Source organism: Labeo rohita, unplaced genomic scaffold (assembly GCF_022985175.1).
Source record: "Labeo rohita strain BAU-BD-2019 unplaced genomic scaffold, IGBB_LRoh.1.0 scaffold_269, whole genome shotgun sequence".
Classification (NCBI taxonomy): domain Eukaryota; kingdom Metazoa; phylum Chordata; class Actinopteri; order Cypriniformes; family Cyprinidae; genus Labeo; species Labeo rohita.
In genome coordinates, this window is record NW_026128979.1 from 22,761 (window position 1) to 34,887 (window position 12,127).

Consider the following 12,127-nt stretch of genomic DNA (forward strand, 5'->3'; position numbering starts at 1 on the left):
AGACTTTTAAGTCATGAAGCTTTATTTCCAAGATGATGGTAAGCATTGTAATTTAACATTTCAACTAGGGCTGGACAATAATTCGATATCAATATATATCGCGATATAATTTTTTTCAATAACAGTGATATGATTTTTAAACCCATTTCCGATATTTCGATATACATTTGCAGATATATATATATATATATATATATCTTTTATAGATTAGCATTTGTCACTGAATGATGTTCAGTGCTCAGCGGTCAGAAAGAGCAGAACAGAATTGCAGAGTTTTCGTTCATTTTTGTGCTGCGCGAAATGAAGACGGCTGAAAGCGGCATCCTATTTTTCTTTATTTTACAAACAGCAAACCGTTTACAGTTTTGATTATCTGTAAAGAGTCGTTTCCCCTGTTAGAAGGAAAAAAAATCAAGTGATTGCGCCGGTGTTCTGACAATCTGTGCTACCCTGTCAGATTTTGCTACCTCCCATTAAAACAGATGGTAGCATAATTCGACAGTGAAAACTGCTACCTATCAGATTTTGCTTCCAGCATGATATTAATATTGTGTGAGGCTTTATTAACGTGTACACCTACCCCAACCCTAAACATAACATTACAGTATGAAAAACACAGTGTTGGTAGCACAATCTGACAGGTAGCATTACGCCGCACACGCACACACAATTAGCCAAACATGGGGGGGGTTCGTTTTGGCTTGTCGCCTAGCTTCTTATATTTTTCATTCTTGTTCTTTTCTAAATACTGTTAAATTGAAAGGATTTTTTTGTGGAGTGAGGGGAACTAAAATAGCCTAGCCTATGTTTATAGTGTATTGTAAATATTTCGAAAAAAGAAAAAATGGGGGGCCCCCTTGCCATAAACTGGGCTCTGGAATGTGCTGTCCACTACACCACAATCACAGGCTGAATCTATTTGTGTTGCCTAAGTTATAATACACTACTTGAAAACAACTATAAAATGTAATGTTATCTGTTATTTTTCTTGTAACTGTCCTTGTCATTACTGCCATGACAAGGTTCAGAGGTTCTAAAATGAAGTGACAGTCATGCTGTATAACCAACATTCACATGACTTCCAAAAGAAGTCAGTCATTGTATTTCAAAATAAACAAAAATATGCTCCTCAATACAAGCTCAACATGTAAAATTTGCATAGTATTAAAGCCATTACACATTACATCCAATTGCCACTATGTTTTTAAAAGTGGAAGCAGTGAATGGGTGCTGTCAGAATGAGAGTCCAAACAGCTGATAAAAACATCACAATAACCCACAAGTAATCCACAAGACTCACGTCATTCTTGGGTGAACTATTGCTTTAAGGATTATGTCAACTTTTCAGGAAGCAAGGCAGTATTTCATAATCTCGACAAACACTGTTGCAATGTGATAGTTATCTTGCTATTAACTAACAAATTAAAACACATGCAAACAATGGTCTGTTCTATGTTTTCATCCTCATGTACATTTCATTAAAGAATCAAAAATGAGGAAGCTGATTGTTGAGCTGCTGATCTGTGGCTGATGAATGTAAAATATCAGAATGGCTCACCCTTATGTTTATGTAGGTACAACAACAAAATCCATCAATACAAATGGTTTGTTACATGACAGTTTTATTTATTATAATTATTTTATTATAACAACTAATAAACTAAACAGTGTTCAAAATGTGTTTTAAATCATCACAATGCAATTCGGGTTTGGGTCCGGGCAGGGGAGGATCTTGGAAGCTTGAGCAATGTTCGAAGTTTTAGATTTTGCTTTTTGTTCATCCTCTGACTGAATTGCAAAGAAAATTGTGATGCCATTTTGGATTGGGAAACTGAGACTGAATGGATGGTGTTCAACTAATCCAGCCTCCTGAGGTGAGACAGCAGCTGTGTTGACTGCATGACCATTGCTGAAGCTGTCTCGAAGCATACTGGAGTCAAAGCTCCACCTGATCTCGTAGGATTTAGCTTAAAGGAAAAGAAACATGCCATGCAAGAAAATTAAAGTTCCATTGTTTCATGATCAAACTTTAAAACAACTTCTGTTTTGTCTGTAAGGATGTTAAAGAAATGAATCTTGTATTTTAAATACTGGTATAGTAATTGTTTGTGTTACCTGTCCCTTCGTCGAGGTCCTCACCAGGAGCTGTCCAGCTGAGAAGCACAGTGTCCTCCTGGATCTCAGCACTCAGATCTGTGATTCTGTTAGGAGGGAAATTTGGTGGAGGGCCTGAAAGAGTCACCACAAAACTCTCTCCGGTGGCTGTTCTGGTGAAGCTTCCAACCTCAAGTGGTTCATCAGAAACTGTAGGCTTTGGAGGGTTCAGCTGCACTTCACCTGAAATTAGAGGAACCACTTGAGTACATTTCCATGAATTTGTTAAGAAAATGTTTGAGAACCACTTGAATCCACTTGATTCTGTCTGAAATGTTTTCTTCAAACAGTTTTATAGTGAACTATATTGCCATTCATTAAACATTTAGTCCCAGTTTGTGAATTAATTCAGTAACACTTTCTGTTGTTGATACAAGTGTTTTAATGAGTAAGTAACTGAATTGTTACTTACAGTGTTCACTACGTCCTATTCACTAAACACAGGATATCTGCTGAAGTTCACTTCACGTGACAAAATGTGTTCATTTGGGACACTGTCCAACTCATCAAAAATTTGAGGTGTGATGGCATAATGTACTTACAGTATGTGAATAATTATAATAGAAATGACCACATGTTTGCATAATGTATTTGTGTATATAATTAATTACAATTAATAAAAAATGTTATTTGAAAGTAGTAAGCTAAGTGATAAATGAGTGATATTTTAAGTGATAAATGAGTGTTCTTTTTTTTCTCCCCGAAACAGATAAACGTACATATGGTATGTTTTATGTGATGTTGGTTTTGTACGTCACTGCAGTTCTGAGCTGAAATGTCTATGAGTGGCACCATAACAGTAATGCTTTGTGATGTTTTAAAATAACATACCAACTGCACTGTATCAACAAAAGTGAATGAGATGTAAAAACACAATAGCAAGCATACTTTTTAGCTTGTTTTTCAATCTATCATCTTTTTGCTCCTTCATTGTGAGTCATGTTTATCACAGGATGCCAGATGAGCTACTGAGCAAGCTTGGTATGTCTGGATAGTGAAACATATGGAGCTGTAATTATAACTGTGTATGAAAACAATTACAAGTATTTGCTGTTTTACAACCTCTCTCTCTCTCTCTCTCTCTCAGAATTGCCCTAAGACAAGAACAGGTATTGTTTTGGTTTTAGGACACCTGAAATATTGATCAATGTACATATACAAACCGACCAATACTGATAGCAGGATTTACCATTTACCACATATCCAGGTACGTATGGAGCACCACTATATTTTTTTAAAGCGATTCTGTTTTTTCCATCTTTATTCTTCACTCTCACTTTCAAGCTGCTTCTACCATTGACAATCTTTGTGAAATATCTGGAATAGATTCCATCATCTTGAGCAGTATCAGCTCCTGTAAAAGATGGATCTCTGATTTATTTGGGCACAAGTTGGAAAGGCCACACTTGGAACAAGAATTATGGGTAATTTACCTGCACCATTGTCCAGCAGTTGTAATGTTTTTACAGGCCCATTTTCTGACTCCAGAGTAGCCCACACTTCAGCATTTATTACAGCCATCACTGAACTGCTGGTTCATGTGTGTTTTGACAGTGATAGGGGGAACATTGGCTTGTGCTGCATGACTTGTTACTATTATAGTGAAAGCCTGAAGTATTTTAGTTTGGATACTGTACTTCCAGTCCCCAGTCTACCAAACACAAGATAGTAAAGGCAGATCAATAAGGGTTTTCTGTAAGTATATTATAGCTAAATGTAGTAAATGTAGTAAATATGTAAGTAAAAAATAGTTAAATTATAAATGAGAAACTTCCTCTTAGTCTTATGTTGTTGTTGAACTTATTTTAATATCATATCTCTTGGCCCAGATGACTTTTGAGTAACAATAATACATTTTTCAAGTTTAAGGTCAGAACTATAAAATATAAACATAAAAATGATTCAATGATTGATAATAGTTGTCATACCTCTGCAGTTCCTGGAACGTTCAAAGTGACTGTTTTCAGTGATACATCATGAATCATATTTGTCTGAGTGTAGACTAAGCCTAAAAAAACTATAAAATACTCTTAATATTGATTAAAGAGTGATAAATGTGTCATGGGCAATGATCAATCACTTGAATAACCTGAATTGGTTCACTTGTGTAATCTCCAGTTGATAATGTAAGTGAAGCAAACGCATCCATTAATTGGTTGGAAGCAATGCTGTCACTGGCTATTTTAAAGATTCCCCCTATTTTCAACATAGAACAGTTTTGCTTTGAAAAAAAATAAATAAATAAATACTTATATGATATACACTGGGACAGATGCAGTAAGTTTTTAATTGTGCTGATATCACTTACCAGTTTTATTTGCAATTTCTGTCAGTGCAGGATCTGCACTGTTACCAAAAGCTACTGTGTGAATAATGGCTCCGCTTTGTATTGCGGATGGAGCACAACCAGCAATGTTGTCTGTTGCCATACCATCTGTCAGAAAAATAAGTTCATCTCCTGATACATCCCCATCCTTTTGAAGTACCTGATGGATTTAAAGAGAAAAAAAAGGATCACTGGCATAAAACAAGCTCTTCATACTTTACAAACAAGATGCATAGTAGTACAATTAATATTGCACCTGTAAGCCTTGACTAAGACCCAAGCACATGTTTGTCGATCCACCTGTTACCTTTGGCAACAATTTGATAAGATTCTCTCTTGTGGTGTCACTGTCAATAGTAGTCAAGGGACTCAGAGTAGCAGCAGAAGAACTAAAGGTTACAATTCCAACTCTGGCTTGATCCTCAATGATGTTCCGCAGGAAATGTGTGGCAGCCTGTTGCTGTTGAAGAATTCTAGGACCCTAGAAAATTAATGAAAGAAAGACAGCTTCCTCTGGTTTCAAAATAATGTATTGAAATTATGTATTTAATATTGATTTGTGTTCAAATGACTATGAAATCAAATTTATTTAATTATTGTATAACAATAGGATATAAAATTAATATTTTATTTAATTAATATTTAATTAATATTTTATAAAATTAATCTCATTGATGGGCCATTAGGGGAGGGCGTTTTGTCTCTCAGGTGTGAATCATTAAATATTCATGGCCATTGTCATTCCCTCACATATTCCCTTTCGATCACAAAACATGTCTTAGAAAATTTAAATCAATATATTGTTTTCTGTAAAAGAGTGAATGAGATGATTTTCACATCATCTTGTAGAAAAAAAAAAAAAAAAAAAAAAAAAAAAACCTCTAGCCTACCACATCCAGTTCTCAAAAGTCTTGTGAACTAATGTTCTATATGTGTTTCATGGCCTTATTTCAGTAACTTAAAAATTTTAGTTTTTCACTAACCATGCATAAACGTAGTTTTCTCAAAAACACAAACATGTACATTAATGTTGCTTGCATATTATTGCAGCCCAGTTTGTGCTGATTACAATTTAATCAGACTTTAGCCATTAAAATGTTTTTAAGATACTGAAAAAAGCGAAAATGTCAGGGCATGTCAAAACTTCTCCATGGTGCCAAAACACCCTCAGAACCCAGAAGGGTTAATATCTGTTATTGCGTACTTGCATGCTTCCTGAGACATCAAGAATGAGGCAAACGGCCCGTTGCTTTCGCTGCACAACTTTGAAAGACGGTGGTGGTGGAGGGGACTGCAGTGGTTTCAGAGAATGAAGTGCATCTTTATCCAAAGAATCCTCAAATATTACAGTCCATGTTGCTTTGCCACATTTGTCATTTAGCATGTTTGGTGCTTCATAATTGTGCTCATTTTCACGACAAAATGTGCTCACCTGAAAATAAAATTTCCTGCTTAACTGCAGATATGTCACCAAACACTCAAGGACAGATTATAGCTCTATGGGACTCGTGAAGGGATAGTTAACAAAAAATGAAGACCTTCCTTAAATTAAATTGTGTAAAAAAAATTGTTAAAGTAAGTTCTGACAGATTAAAATGAACAATTACTTCATATTTTGCAAATGTGACTGATTCAGCTGTAAAAAATAATATGTAGACATTAACTGTGGGACTTAACATCTAAATTACTCTGCAAACAGAAGAAAACAGAGTGACCTCTTTGGTTCAAGATAGAAATTAACCCTCTCGCTGTGTTCGGGTCAAATTGACCCGGAAAATATTTTCTTTTTCCCGAAAATACTAGTTAACGTTATCGCATTGGACTCAAACTTTGTTCACACAGGGTATAAGTACATCTCACAATTTTTTTTTTTTTTTTGAATTTTCATAATTTTTTGTGGCTTTTATTTCACTTAGTCACACTTGTGGTGTTCCCGGTCAAAAATGACCGGACTCCAAACAACTGCTCTTAAATCTCTTATTATGCTATATTGTCACTAAAGATTAGATTCATTATTTTTGTCAACTTGTTTTCTTTCATTTAGGACTAGGTTTTGTGTTTCTATTTGCATCTGATTAATTGTAGGCCTCATTTATCCAAAAGTAGGCACCTTATTTTTTTGAGTGAAAAAAGCATTTTTTTGTGAATAATTTTCACAATATAAGATAAAAATGTATAAAAAATTTGCACTGTTTCTCACACTAGTGTGCTTTAATGTTTAATCAGGAAGTTTGCTTTTAAATGCTTTTATTTTGTACAAAATTGCAAAAAGTCACACTTTGGTGTTCCCGGTCAAAAATGACCATACTCCAAACAATTGCTTATAAATCTGTCAAACTTCCCGATTAAATATTCAAGCACATTTGTGTGAGAAACCGTGTAAATTTTTATAATTTTTATCTGATATTGTGAAAATTATTCATAATTTATTTTTTTTTCACTCAAAAAAACTAGGTACCTTCTCTCAAATAAATGAGGCCTACGATTAATCAAAAACCAGTCCTAAATGAAAGAAAACAAGTTGACAAAAAGAATGAATCCAATCTTTAGTGATAATATAGCATAATGACAGATTTATAAGCAATTGTTTGGAGTCCGGTCATTTTTGACCGGGAACACCACAAGTGTGACAGGAATCTAAACACAACCAGAGGGTTAATTTATTAGTTACTAGCATAAATTTGTGAAATGTTTGGAAACATGTAAATTCAGTACTTACAGAATCCAGGCTTGGCAGGAACATTAAAGAGCTGTTTGTGTTTTGATTTTTATTTGGAAAAAAACTTGCACTTCTCTGTAGGTAGTGAAGTTTGTGGATCCATGCTGCACCGTTGAAGAGATCCTCCAGCAGTAATCTCATGCAACTCACCTTTAATGTTTTTGCTACACCTAAAGATAAGTAAGATATCAATAGTACTTCCAATTTCAAAGGACATTCTAATAATATTTTCTTTTATTAAGAGTTTATAACCTTGTAGCTTCACAATGGCGATTAAAGATGTAGAATGGTTTTTTGTCAATGGTTTCATCAAAGACGCCCCATCTCAGATGAGCCCATTCATGCACAAACACTTTTCCTGCAAAATAAACAATCAAACTGTTAATAAAACAAACAGGTACTGGATTAATAGACCTTTTAAATCTCTGTGGACAGATACAGATACTGGTATAACATTCATTAAGGAGGGGACAAAGCTACCAGGACCCAATAAATCCAGGGCAAGCCTCCTGCAGTCTGCCCAAGAATGGAAGCTTAGGGTAGGCCTGAAGAGAAGGCTTTAGTCCTAGATGTCGTCCATACTACCTTAAGTATGCAGTCCTTTTTTCACAGAAGGAAGGAAGATCATCCTAGTGGAGCTTACAGTGCCTTGGGAAGAGGGGTGGGAGGAGGCATTTGAAAGGAAGTCTGAACACTATAAAGACCTGGTGCAGGACTGCAGGGACAAAGGCTGGCAGACATGGTTGTACCCAGTCGAGGTGGGATGCAGGGGCTTCCCAGCCCAGTCAGCCTGGAACCTGATGACAGACGTTGGATTGAGAGAGACTGAGAGAAAGAAGGCAATACGAAGACTGGGGGCGGCAGCAGAGAGAGTCTCTTGTTGGATTTGGAGCAGGAGGTAGAAGTTGAGCTGGCAGCCAGGAGAGAGTGAGTAGTGGGAGTAGTAGTCCAATAGGACAGTGTTATGGTTAAGGGTCAAAACACTCCAGGATCATTGGTAACCACCCTGGCTATGTGTCGACATAGCCATTTTCATTTAGTCTGATTCCAGTGGAGGTGGACGACAGCAACATCCATAATAAGACAAACACCGTTCTTGAGTCCATAGCTGTGGAGTTTAGATCAACAGCAACAAGCGAACCCTGTTTTTAATAATGTCAAGTTAACAATTAACTTAATGGGCCTGATAACAGATGGCACATTCTTTACTGGAATTGGCTGAATGATACCAAATATAACTGAGTTAAATTGATAAACTCATTATTGCAGAGTCATGGGTCATCATGTTGAAGACAGTTATCAACACTTTTTTTTTTTTTTTTTTTCACTTTATGTGACCGTCATTGCACAGGAAAGCACCTATAGTGCTGCTCCCATCACAGTCCATAAAATAAGGCTCTCATAAGCCATTACATTTCATTAACTAGCTATGAAATTACATTGTGTCTAGGTACTTGTGCTAAAATGTGAACTATTTTTTAGATGACCAGATTCCTGAACTGGAAAGCGTGGACATTTTCTAGTTCAGTGGCAAGATATCGTTGAAATCTGATATATCTTATCTTATCTTATCAAAAAAAAAAAAAAAAAAAAAAAAAACGTTGTGGGTTCCAAATACAATTTTTATTTTTGTTTGATCTTCAGTATAGTGAGGAAAATCTATTTAGTAGCACAGCAGCTGTGATAAATTTTCCACCTAATTATCTAATAGTTAAAAGTTATTATTATGACTCAAAAAGTTTATTCTGAGATCATTCATTCTAGCATAATTTGTATATAATTTTTACACTTGCTTTGATGTTTGTTAGTTTTTCAAATTTTTTCATGCTAAGATCAATCTAGAAGACCAAAAAAAAGTGTACGACAGCAACATCCATAATAAGAAAAACACCGTTCTTGAGCTGCAAGACATCATCGGTGCACCGTGCACGGGAAGGCAGAGTCTGGGAATGACCCACGTCCAAGAGCGGGTGAAAGGTAACCCTGTGGGCAAAAGGAAACGATGGCACACAACTTGTCAGGATGTAAGACCGTGCTTGCCCAGGGCAGATACAGAAGGACCAGCATAAACCAGTTAAGGACCAGCATAAACCAGCAAAGGACCAGCTTAAACCAGCATCAAAACCTACCTAACCAGCATTCCAGCATCAAAACATACCTACCAGCATATGCTGTTTTTTTTAACAGGGCATCCTCCTGGCTAAAGGCTCCAGTCATTGCAAAATGACTGAAGGAGAAGCATCCAAAGATGTATGTTACTACAGAGTTTAGGTAAACTGTAACCCCCGAACCTTGTTTTGAACAATGTCACATTGATCTTAAAGGGCCTGATCAGTGATAAGTGGGTATATGGGTTAAGGTCAATTTGAATTGTCCATTTAAAATATAATGTATATATGTACATGAACTGATCAGCCACAATACTAAAACCCCCTGCCTAAGTATTGCTGTTGGCTGCTTCAGAGTTCCTGCTGTCAGTGTGGATGCAACCAGGAAAACGGGAAATTGGTTCTTTAGGAACTATGTGTTGCAAAAGCGCCTTTTCTCATGTTTCTCAATTGGTTCCTGAACAATGTTTTGCAATGTGGCAAGGTGCTTTATCCTGCTGCAAAAGAAAGGGATCAGAAAACACTGTTGAAATGAAGGGGTTTACGTGGCCTGCAGCAATCTTTAGGTAGGTGGTATGAATGCAGGACACATGGTTTCCTAGCAGAACATTGATCAGAGCATAACACTGCTTCTGACAGCCAGCCTTATTCATCTGCTGCCAGCTCTTCTCTAGGTAAATGATGCACATGGACCATCCACCTGATTTAAAAGAAAACTCAATTCATCAGACAAGGCAACTCTCTTCCAGTGCTCCATGCCCCCCCTTATGTGCCCACTGATAATGGGAACTCTGACTGGTCTGTAGCTACACAATGTAGGCTAAAAATATAAGGCTAACTCTTAATTAGTTTACTTAGTAACTACACTGTTAAGAGCAGGCCTGTATATTGATATGGGCTAAAAGAGCGAATGTAAAACAGGAAATTAACTCTTCAGTGGTTTTGTTGCCTCACCACCATCACAGGTTAAATGTGTGTGTATTACTTAAGTTAAAACACAGCACTTGAAAACAACCATAAAATGTAATCTTGACCTATATCTTGTCTGACTTGACTGTCTTTGTCATTATTGCCGTGACAAGGTTCAAAGTGAAAAAAATTAAGTGTCAGTTATGACCCACTTTCTGTTACGTGTATGTTCTATGTATTGTTTGGCTTTTGTCTTCATTGCTAATAATTAATACTCAACATGTAGTATTTGTGAAATATTATAATCAATTGCCACTGCACTTTCAAAAAGAAACAGAAAAAAAGGTCCTAGTGAAAACAAACAAAAAACATTAGTCAAACCCCTGCTCTTATGGACTGATGGTGCAAATCTAGTGCTTTTAAAATAAATTCATTGGCCTTATAAGAGTTGTTCACCCAAAACCGGCCATTCAAGATGTAGATAATTTTCTATATTGGAACAGATGATGATTTAAAGGGGTCCTGTTATGCTCTTGATTTTGTTTTGGGGGTGTACTAGAACATGCTTTCATGCTTGGTGGTTCGAAAAACGCATTATTTTTAACATAATTTACATTACTTTTACATTTACATTATTGCAGTACATGTCTCCCAGCCTGGCACATAAGGCTCGATTAGTTCTGGGTTTAATGACAACAGAATGTGTTGTGATTGGTTAGCTGTCCCATTGCGTTGCGATTGGCGAACAACTTAAACGGTATTTCAGTACTGCCACGCCCCTTGCCAAAGAAGCCAGTCTCGTGTGCGCAAGCTAGATTAAAGTGATTCTTACGTTTTAAATATGGATACTTTTCTTACAAAAACACATCAATTCGCTACAGGAGTCCTTTATTAACCCACCAGAGCCATGTAAGGTACTTTTTTGTTATGGATGGATGCATATTATTGGACTTGTTTTGGACGGCAGAGGAGAAACACCTGTCTATGCCACTCTAAAGCTTGGGAGTGCCAGGATAAATTTTAATAAAACTCTGATTGCATTTGTCTAAAAGAAGGACATCATATATACTTAGGATGCATGGAGGGTGAGTAAATAATACGCTACAGTAGTGTTGGGTCTTATCATCAGCCTGCGAGATCGCCAATACATGATATTATCGTACTAATGTATTTAATTATTTACATACTTAGTGTCATTGCCCGAAATCAGCTCCAGCATAAGGCTAAAAACAGCTTAACATGATCAAAGAACATCATCACTGATTAGCCTAGCTAGTGCAAGTTTCTAGTGCATTTAAAAAAAACAAAAACACTTGCGTTATTGACACAGGGCGAGGAGAACAGAGGACTCAAATGCAGAGGGTTAGATGCAGATAGAGATTTATTCTCAAATGAGGACAAAACAAATCAAATGAACCAAATAGCAAACAAGTCTCTGGGGTAATCCAGCTTCGGTCAGCAGAGTAGTGCAGACTAGACTGGCTCAATACAGCCCAAGACCTGAGGAAACACAGGACCAGCAACGTAAGAGAAGTGTGAGGCAGAGAGGCAGTCCTTTTCTCTACACATCCTGCGGTACAGGTAAGAACAAAGGTAAGTGCAGTGCTAGAGCATGGAACATACAGAGCTCAGAACACAAAACAATCAACTCGCAACAAGGACTAGTCAGAGGAGAATATAAGGAGGAGTTATTGAGAGACGGGTGGAGGAGAAGCAGCTTGTGATCTGCGCAGCCTCAGCCCCACATCAGCGCTGATTGAACAGATAACAAGCTGCCGAAAAAGGCATGACAAAACAAACAGCAGGATGAGCCAGGCATTCACCCTGTACCGTGACAGTTATAAGTAAAGCTGTCTAAACTGTATGATGAATAAATCACTTACCACACACTGCACACGTCTGCGGCGCATT

At 36.8% G+C, this 12,127-nt stretch overlaps 1 pseudogene; it reads right to left on the minus strand.

Moving 5' to 3' along the window:
• Nucleotides 1–1,683: 1,683 nt before the first annotated feature.
• Nucleotides 1,684–7,940, minus strand: LOC127159970 (calcium-activated chloride channel regulator 4-like; annotated as a pseudogene).
• Between the last annotated feature and the right edge of the window lie 4,187 nt (nucleotides 7,941–12,127).